The sequence below is a fragment of the Leptodactylus fuscus genome, chromosome 1, assembly GCF_031893055.1.
Source record: "Leptodactylus fuscus isolate aLepFus1 chromosome 1, aLepFus1.hap2, whole genome shotgun sequence".
Classification (NCBI taxonomy): Eukaryota; Metazoa; Chordata; class Amphibia; order Anura; family Leptodactylidae; genus Leptodactylus; species Leptodactylus fuscus.
In genome coordinates this window covers 7,286,443-7,299,128 of record NC_134265.1, presented here as the reverse complement: position 1 = coordinate 7,299,128, position 12,686 = coordinate 7,286,443, and the positions used below count along the sequence as shown (strand labels likewise).

The window sequence follows — 12,686 nt, the reverse complement described above, 5'->3', positions numbered from 1 at the left end:
GGAGCCGTCTGTGTGTGATATGTATGTAGCAGAGCCGTCTGTGTGTGACATGTATGTAGCAGAGCCGTCTGTTTGTGACGTATATGTATCAAAGACGTTTGTTTGTGACGTATATGTAGCAGAGCCCTCTGTGTGTGATGTATATGTAGCAGAGGTGTTTGTGTATGACGTCTATGTAGCAGAGCCGTCTGTGTGTGATGTGTATGTAGCAGAGTTGTTTGTGTATGACGTGTATGTAGCAGAGCTGTGTGTGACGTGTATGTAGTGGAGCTGTCTGTGTGTGATGTGTATGTAGCAGAGTCGTCTGCATGTTACGTGTATGTAGCAGAGCCGTCTGTGTGTGATGTGTATGTAGCAGAACTGTGTGTGACGTGTATGTAGTGGAGCTGTCTGTGTGTGACATGTATGTAGCAGTCGTCTGCATGTGACTTGTATGTAGCAGAGCCATCTGTGTGTGATGTGTATGTAGCAGAGCTGTCTGTGTGTGATATGTATGTAGCAGAGCCGTCTGTTTGTGACGTATATGTAGCAGAGCCGTCTGTGTGTGCTGTGTATGTAGCAGAGCCCTCTGTGTGTGATGTGTATGTAGCAGAGGTGTTTGTGTGTGACGTGTATGTAGCAGAGCCGTCGGTGTGTGATGTGTATGTAGCAGAGCTGTGTGTGACGTGTATGTAGTGGAGCCGTCTGTGTGTGATGTGTATGTAGTAGTGCTGTCTGTGTTGTGTATGTAGCGGGGCTGTCTGTGTGTGACATGTATGTAGCGGGGCTGTCTGTGTGTGACGTGTATGTAGCGGAGTCGTCTGTGTGTGATGTGTATGTAGTGGAGCCGTCTGTGTGTGATGTGTATGTAGTAGAGCTGTCTGTTTGTGTTGTGTATGTAGCGGGGCTGTCTGTGTGTGACATGTATGTAGCGGGGCTGTCTGTATGTGATGTGTATGTAGCGGAGTCGTCTGTGAGTGACGTGTATGTAGTGGATCTGTCTGGGTGAAAAAAATAAATTCATTTGTGATAAAACCAACTATGGAGTACGGACAGATTTACAGGTGGAAAGTTTCCTCCTTGAGCTTCACTCTGGGATCTTAAAGAAGAACAAAAGATATAATTCATCTGGGGGCAGAACCAGAGTCTTGTAGCTCCTCTCAATCATAGATATCAGAGGGGGAGGGTCTGTTTGGTGGCAGTTCCTCTTCTAGAAATAGTTCCTCTAACTGGAACCAAACATCTAATAGTAAAGTGGATCCGACAAAAAAAGGAAACCTAGAGCGGGCCGCAAACAGCGCCAAAGGTCTGAGATACGTCACACGCAAGAGTCGGCAATCATTCCTGTTACAAGTGACAGTGTCCTAAATGTGTCTTCCTATTCTCTAAGGATATTATTTCTCGCGTCTTGGCTTTCTCCCTTCAGAGAAATTTGATTTTTTTCGAGATTTTGCTTGATATCAACAGATTTGTGCGTTCCTTGACTGTCAGGAGTCATTATTCTCAAGAGGCCACACGGTGGCTCAGTGGTTAGCACTGCAGCGTTGGAGTCCTGGTGCTCAAATCCTGCCAAGGGCTAAAAATCATCTGTATCTTAATATACGGGAATTACAGTCTGCACATGAAAGTGAAATCACTAGAGATGTCCATGTGACTAATGTCAGGACTTATCATCTGTTTTTTTACCTCATTGCTTCTAGACTATCTGTATTTGTTTCTTTCCAGTCGCTGTAGAGAGGGATCTTGGGCAGTTATTTGATATCTTTGCACAATCAATATATAGAGGTAACCTCTCTACCAATGAGAGACCGGCTCTTAAAGAGGACCTTTCACCACTTTTGGGCACATGCAGTGTTATATACTGCCAGAAAGCCGACAGTGCGCTGAGTTCAGCGCACTGTCGGCTTTCCCGATCTGTGCCCGCTGTACAGAGCTTACGGTGCCGGTACCGTAGTGCTCTATGGTCAGAAGGGTGTTTCTGACCATTAGCCAGAGACGTCCTTCTGCCTCGCGGCGCCAATCGCGCTGTGCTGTGGAGCCGGGAGGAACTCCCCCCTCCCTCTCCTGATAACACTCGTCTATGGACATGCAGTATATAACACTGCATGTGCCCAAAAGTGGTCAAAGGTCCTCTTTAAGGAATTACATAGTAACAAGTCTATGATTAGAAGGATGGCTGATAAGGGTGGCACGGTGGTGGTATTTAATAGATCCGATTATTTTACAGTGTGATGAATATCTTGAATGACGCCACCACGTATAGAGTCCTCAACTCCCATCCTACACCAACCTTTTTGGCCACCCTTGTGTCTGAGAAGGTCAAATTGGGAATTATTCCAGAGACACATGTGAAAAATCTTATAGTGGATCACTCTATGAGGACACCACAAGGAAATTTTTCCATCTCCCCTACGCCCGATAATTTCAGGCATAGGGTTCTTAAACGAAAAAGTTTGCGACTGGCTTGACGATATGATTCAACCTCTAGTTTTGCGTTCTCCCGGGCACCTTAAAGACACCAGGAAGTCCTTCGTATAATTGATTCTTTTAGAAGGGAGCTACGGTTGAGCAATCGGGATTGGATAAGATCGGATTCCGATCGGCGATCAAGTAAATTTCACAATCGCGATTAGAATTTCGATCCAGATCTTTTTCGGCGGGATCCAAATCTGACGTTAGTTCCCACAATGCTTGGCTACTGGCCTATAGGGCTGAGCAAGCGGGATCAGAAAAGATCGGATCCCGATCAGCGATCGAGCAAATTTCGGGATCGGCTGGAAAATTATCGAAAATCGGACTTTAAAAACGATCCTGAAATCTCAAGATCAGCTCAAACCTAAAGAGAGCCTAAGTATGTTTGGTTGACATGCGACGTCGATACCTTGTATTCTCACGCATCAGGGCTCGTTCACATCTGCGTTGTGCTTTCCGTACTTCAGGTTTCTGTTTCCTGCATAAAACAGAGCAGGAGACGGAAACCTGCAGGAGTCTCTCTCACCCATTCATTTGAATGGGTGAGAAAGATGTGCGGCGGTGAGCGTTTTGCGCTCTCCGCCGCGAAACCGTGTTTTTTAATCCGGACACAGAGTCGGACATGCAGTACTCTGTGTCCGGATTAAAAAATCCGGTTTCGCGGCAGAGAGCATAAAACGCTCACCGCCGCTCACGGCCGGACCCAGTCTGTGCTTTCCGTCTTCTGGCATGCAGAAGACGGAAAGCACAGAACGGAGAGTAGAACGCAGGTGTGAACCTAGCGTCACTTGTACAAGTATTCCAGTTATTCAGAAGAATTATGTGAATTCATCATGTCACTCACGGAATATTTATTGAAACATAATTTTTTTATGTTCCAGCTGTTACGACCTGATCTTTGCGCTCTCAGCCTGTTGGGTTCAGGCGTGGAGTGTCCGGGCGGCATTCGGCATGTGAATCACCAGATGCACTGCAGGGGAGTGTTCACACTAGGCGTGCTGTTTCTGCAGTCGCACTCAAGCATGGATCACGTGATGAGTTGCTCTGTGGATCAGTGCTTGGTGTGTCTTGGCCTCTGAAGGGGTTAAGGCTGGTCTTACACGGCCGTAATGTAAGTCCGCAAATGGTCCGCAATTGAGGGTTTTCAATTGCGGACCATTTGCGGACACATTATACTCAATGCGGCCTCTTACACCACCGGATATTTTATCCGTGGTGTGGCCGGGCCGCAACCGAGGTCCGCACTTTATAGAACATGTCCGTAATGGCTGTAATTCACGGCACTGCTTGGACTTGTCCATAAAACTCTATGGGCGAGTGCGGCAGTTTACGGGCACCTGCGGAGTCTATGTTGATGATCAGCAACTTGCGGACCGTAAAAGCATTACGGTCGTGTCAGACCAGCCTAAGTCCTCTGTAGTGCTGAGGGCTAATTACAGGCTGTGGGCGGTTCCTAGACCTGCTCTTCCTATTTAGATCCGCTGTGCATGCTGTCTGATGCCGGTCTTAATCTTCAGTTCCTGTGTCCCAGACATGGTCTGTTTGCCTGAAGCTGCTATTTCATCTGTATATGAGTCCTGGCCCATCCAGCTTCCTTTGCTGCCTGTTCACATTATCCTGAATTACAGTTAACTATTGAGCTTCCTTATCCAAGCATAGTTGCTCCGGGTGCAGTGCCCCCTAGTCCTTTTACTGTTTGGATGTTTGGACTTTTGTAGGGTTTTTTGTGTGTGATACTAAGATCTGCTTTTCCTATCCCTTTACATAATGTCAGTATTTCTGTGTTTCACGTTTATTTCCTCCTCTATACTCTGTGTTTCCTCATATTCACCGTTAGTCCAGTTGGACACCTGGGCGGGGCTTTCTCTGTATCTTTTCTCTCCTTCATAAATGTGAAAGTAGTCAGGGGTTTCTGTTATACTTGTAGGCTAGTTATTTCTCCGGCTGTGTCCGCGCCCACTCAGGCAAGTTTAGTCGGACCCACGGCTACTTCTACTTGTGCAAGGCAGGGTGTAGGAGTATCACACACTAGGTATTCCAAACTGCTCATTACTCTTGAATTTAGTTTTTTCTTTTATGGTTTTTTTTTTTTTTTTTTTTTCTATTTTTGACTGAGAAGTTATCAGTCAGGGGCCAGTCCATGGTCAGAGCTCCCCAGACCATAACACCAGGATGCCACAATTGAATAAAATGTAGCCTCACATTACCCATTCAGTCCAGTCATGGCTATGACTAAGGGACGTGTATGTATCCTGAAACGCGTAAGCTCCATCATGATCGTGTGTCCTGAATGGGCGATGTAATATCCCTTTTTACCTTTTTTTGATATGAAGTAAAGGTTACATTTTATCCAATTGTGGCACGTTGGAACATTTTTTCTATGCATTTCATGTCTGTCGGCTCCTTTACAGTTTGGAGCAGTCCCCCAAGTAGCCACACTGCGTCTCTGTTATCAACTGCCATACCAGGTGCAGCGGTTTTCCTTGTTTTTCTTCATTATTTTTTCATGTTTAATGAAGTTTTTTTTATTTACAGACTTGCGGTGCCCAGTTGGGGGCCTGTTTTTCACCCTCATTGGCAAACCTGTATATATCATGATGGGAGGAGAGATTCATATATACTGATCTTAACCCTTTTTTGGGTGAGCTTTGCTGGTATGGCCGCTACATCAACGACCTGCTTTTGGTACGGTTGGCAATGTGGCGGCCATACCGGCATTTGTTGATTATTTAAATAACAATGAGTTGAACCCCATTTCACCTATGCGGTTGAGCCTTTGAGGCTCCATTTTTTTGGATAGTACTTTATTGGGAGATAGAGTGAAACAAACAGTGTCAACCTCAAATTTTCGTAAAAAAACAATCAGGTAACACTATACGTCACGCGTTGAGTTGTCATCCTTTATATACTGTAAAATCGGCCCCAGTGGGTGAAGTCACCAGAGTGAGAAGGATTTGTTCCAGTGACAGTGATTATTCCGGAGGATATCCCTCATGGTCCTTGGATAGGGCCAAAAAATTGTGGGTTTGAAAGAAAGATCATCCTTGTTACACAGCACTCAAAAAAATAAAAATATCAAAAAAAAAGGGGGATTTTTCCGTACGGGTTATAGCTGCAAAGATATCCTTGAAATCATTCGCTAATATTTGCCTATTCTCTTGCAGGAGGATGTTTTTGCTAACAGGATGGTTGCCAGTTTGCGGCCTGCCCGGGAAAATCATTCGGGAATCTGTTATCTCTCAGTCTGTACATTGACCCCTCTTGAACTGTAAACAGAATTTGGCTTGACACCGATGGTTTCCACAAATTTGGGGCCCCCAGGTTTCAGGTTTGTCAGTATATTTTCAAGACATTCGTTTTTGAAAATTTGAACACACAGAGAAAGTATAGAAGAAGGTTTTTAGATTGCAAATTGAAATATGTCGTTTACGTGATGTGGTGTACTGCCTGTAATTTGTTTTATGTGGGGTGCACCATACGCCCCCCTTAAGTTTCCTATATCTGAACATATCTATGACTGCGGTCGCGCCAATACAAGTAAAGTCTTGGGTGTTTCAAAACATTTTGTTTTACATCATTGCGGTAACCGGTCATCACTGCGATTTTTCACTGTTGAACAGGTCACCAGACCGTTACATGGGGGAGATTGGAGGAGAAAGTTGCTCAAGAGAGAGGCCTGCTGGATATTTGTGCTTAACACTCGGTATCCAGGGGACCTAAATCATAAATCAGATTTAATTTACTTTTTATTGAGTTTGGGTGTTTTTTTCTTGTTTTTTTTTCCTATGCATTTTTGTTTATTTCATTTTTCCTTATCAACTTTATTTATTTATTTTTCTTCCTTGATTTTTTTTTTTCTTTTTCATATTTGTTTTTCATTTTTCCAAAATCCCCCCCCCCCCCATATGTTTTGTTCTCTTGGTATGTTGTCTTTCTGTTTTGTCTGTCTTGCTGTTTTTTCTTTTCATTTTCACTTATCAGCGGAGTATTCTATTCCAGGGTCCCCAACCTTTTTTCCACCAGGGACCAGTTTCAGCAAGACAATTTTTCTATGGCCCGGTGGGGGCGGGAAGGCGTGTGGATGGGGGCGGGGAAGGGGTGTGGATGGGTTAAGCATGGGGGTGTAGATTACTGATGACGAACACTGCAGGTTATGAAGATGGATACCGATGACGGATATCACTCCTAATGCTGCTATTAACTTCACTACAGCCTCACTACAGTTACATTACACATCACAGGGACAGGTAACGTGTAATGTAGTTGCCCAAAGTTTGGTAGGCGAGTGGGGGGGTGGAGCCAAGACCCGCTGCATGTCCTGCATAGTACTAGAATCTTGGACATACAGCGGAACCCTGCACTTTGCTCACCTTATCCCGACGAGCAACAACCAAGCGTAAACCAGCTGCTGACTCCTCGCCGCCGGTACGCGGACTGGTGCAACATGCCCCGCGGCCCAGTACTGGTCCGCGGACCGGCGGTTGAGGACCCCTGTTCTATTCCATACCAGCTTTCTGTTGACATCTAGTTTTCATATAATGTAGTAGTCATGTGACCTTTATAAATACGGGACTTGCTTCTTTGGCCCAGCGCAGCAGTTATGCCAGAAGGGACAAAGTTGAGTTCACCAGCTATAGTGAGGCAGTGTCCCAGGGTCACCAATGGCCAATCACACTCGAACACATGTTGTCATGTGGTAGTAGGGAGCTGGTGAGACAAGTCCGGTTGACTCAGCAGCAGACATAAGTAATCCTCTCCAGGGTGATGTTAAGGAGTCCCAAATGTAGTAAAATCCATCTTCAACCGTGATTCCAGATATCCAACACGTGTCGTATGATAAAAATTAACTTTTATTCAGTTTAAAAGTAAAAAAGTCACATATTGACTAGGAAGGTCAGTAACAACAAAGGCTACGCGTTTCGGGCTGATGTCCCTTCCTCATGGCATTCATTCCTATTCAACCCTGACTCTATTTAAAACACAATTAATTACTTGAATCCTCCCCACATTAACCTCTTCCTGTTATCATAATCTCTAATATTAATTTATTTAAATATACATATATATCATACCCACTATACAAACATTTTATAGAACCACACAGATTGTTAGTAACACTACACAATGCCGTATACAACATATATTTCATAACAATCAGTTCAATATATTGAAAGCTTAATTTACAGCGCTCATCATATTATACATTCCTCCTAAACATAAATAGCCGGAACACTTACCGCAATACACATGTACCATTCCACGATGATATAGGACCGAATAATATAGCCAAAAGTATAACATGTCCCACTACTGGCGCTTCCGCGTCACGTGACTAAACCACGTGACTCATGTTACCTAGCGACCAGTCTTACTTGATTCTATTGCCCATATCATGTGATCCAATCACATGATCTGCACTACCTAGCAACCTGACGCTTTTTCCCCATCAGTTTCCGTGATTACATACTCATCTGAAAGTTAAGCCAAAACTCTCACATCTATATAGACATTGAGAGACACAACATATATATATATATATATATATATGGGTTCCAATTATTTCTAAAAATAAATTAACCTAAGATTATATCACCATAAATACATACCGTATAATCCCCAGTTAGCGCTAATTCCGAATGTTCAATATATATAAGTAAGATCTGATCTTAGATATACCGTATTTTTTGGACTATAAGACGCACTGGACTATAAGACGCACCCAGGTTTTAGAGGAGAAAAATAGGGAAAAAAAAAATTCAGGCAAAAATGGTAAAATATTTAATGTATGGGAGTTGTAGTTTTGGAACAGCTGCAAGACCACATTGACAGGTGACCCTGCAGCTGTACGGGGATGTATAGGGCGTTTTTTTGTGGGGCCAGGTGTACTTTTTAGTTATACCATTTTGGGAAATGTTTATTGCTTAGATCACCTTTTATTTAATTCAGAGGCAAAACAGAGAGAAAAACCCGGCAGTTTAGCACTTTTGATTTTGACGTTCACTGTACATAAAAATATTAGTAGACCGGGCACTGTCAGACACAGGGATACCTAATGTGTATGTTTCACAGTAATGTTATACTTTTATATGTATTCTAGGGAAAGGAGGTGAACTTTTATTTATTTATTTTTTTTACTATTTTAATATCCCCCGCCTAGGGGGCTTGAACCTGCAATCATTTGATTGCAAGTCCCATAGACGGCAATACAAGTGTATTGCCGTCTATGGGAGATTCTATACATTACTATTGCGGAGGGTCATAGACCAGCCGCGATAGTAATATATATCTATGACAAGCCTCGGAGCCTTCATTAGGCTCCCGGCTGTCATCGGAACAGGTCGGCTCCTGCGGCCTCGCCGTGCAGGAGCCGGCCTGCATCACTAAAGGTATGGGGCCGGTGAGGGGGGCTAACTGACTGCCGGGACCTGCGGAGGAGGAGTGGATTTGCAGCATGGCTGCGCTACTGCCACCGCTGGTTTTCTTCAGCGGTAGTAGCGCGGCAATCTGCAGGCCCCGGGAGCTAAGACAGTCCCCGGCATCTGCTGTAATAGACCGGCGGATGCCGGGGAGTGTCTTAGCTGCCGGGGCCTGCAGTATTGTCACGCTCCTGCCGCTGAAGAAAACCAGCGGTGGCAGTAGCGCGGCCATGCTGCAAACCCACTCCTCCACCCACATTCAGACTATAAGACGCACCCTCATTTTCCTCCGAAATTTTGGGGAAAAAAAGTGCGTCTTATAGTCCGAAAAATACGGTAAGCCAACTGGGTACCTGGTATTCAACCTCATTATCCAGTATGCTTCACGCAAAAGTAATTTTTTACGCCAATCTCCTCCCCTTCTAGGTTTGTCCACTCGTTCTATGGCATAGAATCTAAGGCTAGACACATCACCTGCGTGAATTTGAAAAAAATGTTTGGACACACTGGAAGATTTCTCACCTTCTCGGTTACTACCCTGTATGTGTTCAGACACCCTGACTTTGACACTTCTGATTGAGCAACCCACATACTTACGATTACACTGTATGCATTCAATAATATACACAATGTGGTCAGTATTGCAATTTAAAAATGTGCATTTGTCAAATCTGTCCTTTTGTTTCGAATCAAAAAAACTTTTGGTCTTTTTAGCATATGTACACATCGTGCATCTTTTTGCACCACAATTGAAAAAACCTTTTAGGGCTATCCAGTTCTTACTACTTGCATTATCTCTGTTGACATACATGCTAGGGGATACCCAATCACCTATACTTTGTGCACGACGTGACACACACCAAACACCTTCTTTAAGTATGTTATTGGTTGTGGGATCTAATCTCACAATTGGGAAGTTACGATGTATTATATTAACTATTTTTGAGAACTGCCTACTGTAGTGGGTGGAAAAAACTATCTTTCTTCTGTGTGTTATTCACATATGTTTTATATTCTAATAAAGAAGCACGTGTTTTATTATCTACGATACTGCACGCTCTGTGAAGGGACCAATCTGGAAAACCTCGGTCTTTTAATCTCTTAATTGTAATCTCTCGTTGAATTTGATATTCACTCTCACTTGAGCAAGCCCAGGTTTGTATTAGTTCCCCTACAGGAATTGATTTCAACGTGTGTTTCGGATGATGACTGGATGCTAGTAGCATAGAATTACCAGCATTTTCTTTCCTAAAGATACTAGTGTCCACACAACCAGATAACACATTTCCTGTTAAAGTAATATCCAAAAATGTAACGGTCCTGTCATGATGGGAGGAGGTAAACTTCAAACTGACATCATTGTCATTAAGATATTTCACAAAACTAGACACAGTAATTTCGTCGCCTTTCCATATTATTAACACATCATCTATGTAACGACCATACCACATGATGTTATGGTGGTATGGGTTACTAGACGAAAAAATTTTCTCCTCCTCCCACCACGACAGGAACAGGTTTGCAAGTGATGGGGAAAAGGGCGCCTCCATTGGGGCCCCCTTAACCTGAAGAAAGTATTGGTCATCAAAAAAATTATGTTTCAAGAGAAATCTGTGATGTCCAGCATGTACTTGCATAAGTCATCTGAATAACAACTATATTTCTTAAGATGAAACGTCAATGCTCTCAATGCTAAATCATGGGGTATATTGGAGTACAATTGCTGGACGTCACAGGTGACCCACATAAATTCAGAACTCCATGAAACACCCTGTAAAATATTCAACAAAGATTTTGTGTCTCTAATGAAACCCGGTGTTCTTTTCACCATAGGTTGCAACAATTTGTCTAGCCATGAACAGATGTTTTCACTAATTGATCCGATACCTGCAATGATCGGCCGGAGGGGGACTAATATTTTTATAACCCATGAAAAATAGCTGTTACTGGGTTCATGGGGATCAAATGCTTGGCTTGTGATTGGGAAAAAACTCCCAATGTAACGCCTTTGAAGCTGGATTTTACTACATTTGGAACTATTATTGAGCCTTTTGGATCCTCAAAAGCTTCCGTGCACCCTGGATTCCTGAACTGATATAAATGTGGTGAGCTGGATTTTTGTGTATATCGACTAATGATGTTAAGGAGAGGAGCTTGCCAAGGAGGGACATTAGACCCCCCGTTGACGCCATTGGGACAGAAGCTGTGTAATGTCCAGAGCAAGCCAATTTGGAATGTCTATAAGGGCAACATCCAGGAAAGAGAATAAATCAGGTAGATCAGCTGACGTAGAGCCTTTGCAGACAATTTGGTGTAATGGATGTCCTCCTCTATCTTTGATGAGGATCAACAGGTGCCTCATAGCAAGCGTACATGTGGAGATATCTGGGAAGAGCTTGATGGAGGTGTCTTCGAAGGGTAGAGCCCCCATTGACCAGGCACAACTCAGAACATGTTTTTTTCTCAGAATAGTAGAATAGCCTGCAAAGGACATCCCTGGGATTGGCAGGGTCTACAGGGCCTGAACGCTGGACTTTATGCACTCAGTCAAAGGTATATGTTGCATCCAAGGGGTGTTGTGTGACCATATTGAAGCTTGTGTTCACTCTGGAGATGAGGTCATCTTGGGGGCCCTTCTCAGGGATACCACGCAGGCGACTATTGTTTCTGTAACCATGGATTTCTTGGTCGTCCAGTAGAAACACAATATTCTGAAGGTGTGCAGATGAGCGGGCTTGCTCCACTAATTAGAAACTAGGGTATTAGTTGTCAAATCTGCAGTAAATCCTGCTTGAGGATCCCAGAGCAGTTGCACAGCACCCCCTATTGTCTGTAGAGCACAGTCCATCAGTGACACCTCCTGGCAGGAAACCAGAGGCGGGTAGAGACAGGAGAGAGAACTGCAACAGTCTGACCGGTACCAGTCCTGATAGCTAGGGCCCCAAGGAGCCAATAGGGGGAAGTGCTTAGTTCCTTAGTTACAACTCCTGGCAGACATGGACAGAGAGATACTATAGTAACGTAGAGTAACGCCAGGAGGTGGGTATCACTGACCTGAGGAGCAAAGGTGGGGACCACTGCAGTAGGTCCAAGAACTAATGCAAGAATGTCAAATTAGTTAGCAGACTGCTAGGGTGAGAAGAGCCAGCAAATGACAATCAGGGCCAAGATCAGCACTCCAGAGCAGGCCGCAGGATTAATTCCAAGATGGCGGAAACCCCCTTCTCTCGTTGCTCCTGTGCAGCAAGTCAGGGTAGCAAGCCTAGACCAGGCAGAGCAGAGCCAGACAGTGACACAGAAGACCAGAGAGCCCACAGCACCAGCATCTCCAAGCACGCAGATGGATGGATAAATGGATGGACGGAGTTGCAGTAGTCCAAGTGGAAGTCCTGACTCAATGCCTCCAGGCCCAACAACACCCTCACACGATGACAACCCGGCAGACCGGCCCCCGGGAATAATCGGCGCTGCAGAGAGGTAACCTAGTAAGAAGTGACACACTGGCGTCTTGGGAGTAGGTGACGGGCCTCACTCGAGGGAGGGTCTGGCCAGCCAGCTAGGCCAAGCTTGCTCAGTAAGGAGGAGGGAGCATGGGAAGCTCCAATGGCGTCTCCGATACCAGCTTTGAAGCGGGAGAATCACCACAATGTCAGCAGGAGGGTACAGTGTACGTCGGGACCCCTGATGACAAACAATACCCACGGCGCGGGGGATGGAGCTCAGGGATGCGCGTCCATTCCTGATGATGGCTAGCCACGTCCCCACCGTATTCTTATCCTGAAAACTTTTAACCTCTCTCTCACTGACTTACAGAAAGAT

The 12,686-nt window shown here is 44.6% G+C and overlaps 1 protein-coding gene across 1 annotated transcript in view; it reads right to left on the bottom strand.

The window, feature by feature from the left end:
* The window catches only part of LOC142194383 (uncharacterized), a 386,321-nt gene that overhangs the window by 156,329 nt on the left and 217,306 nt on the right, over positions 1–12,686 (bottom strand). The window lies entirely within an intron of this gene.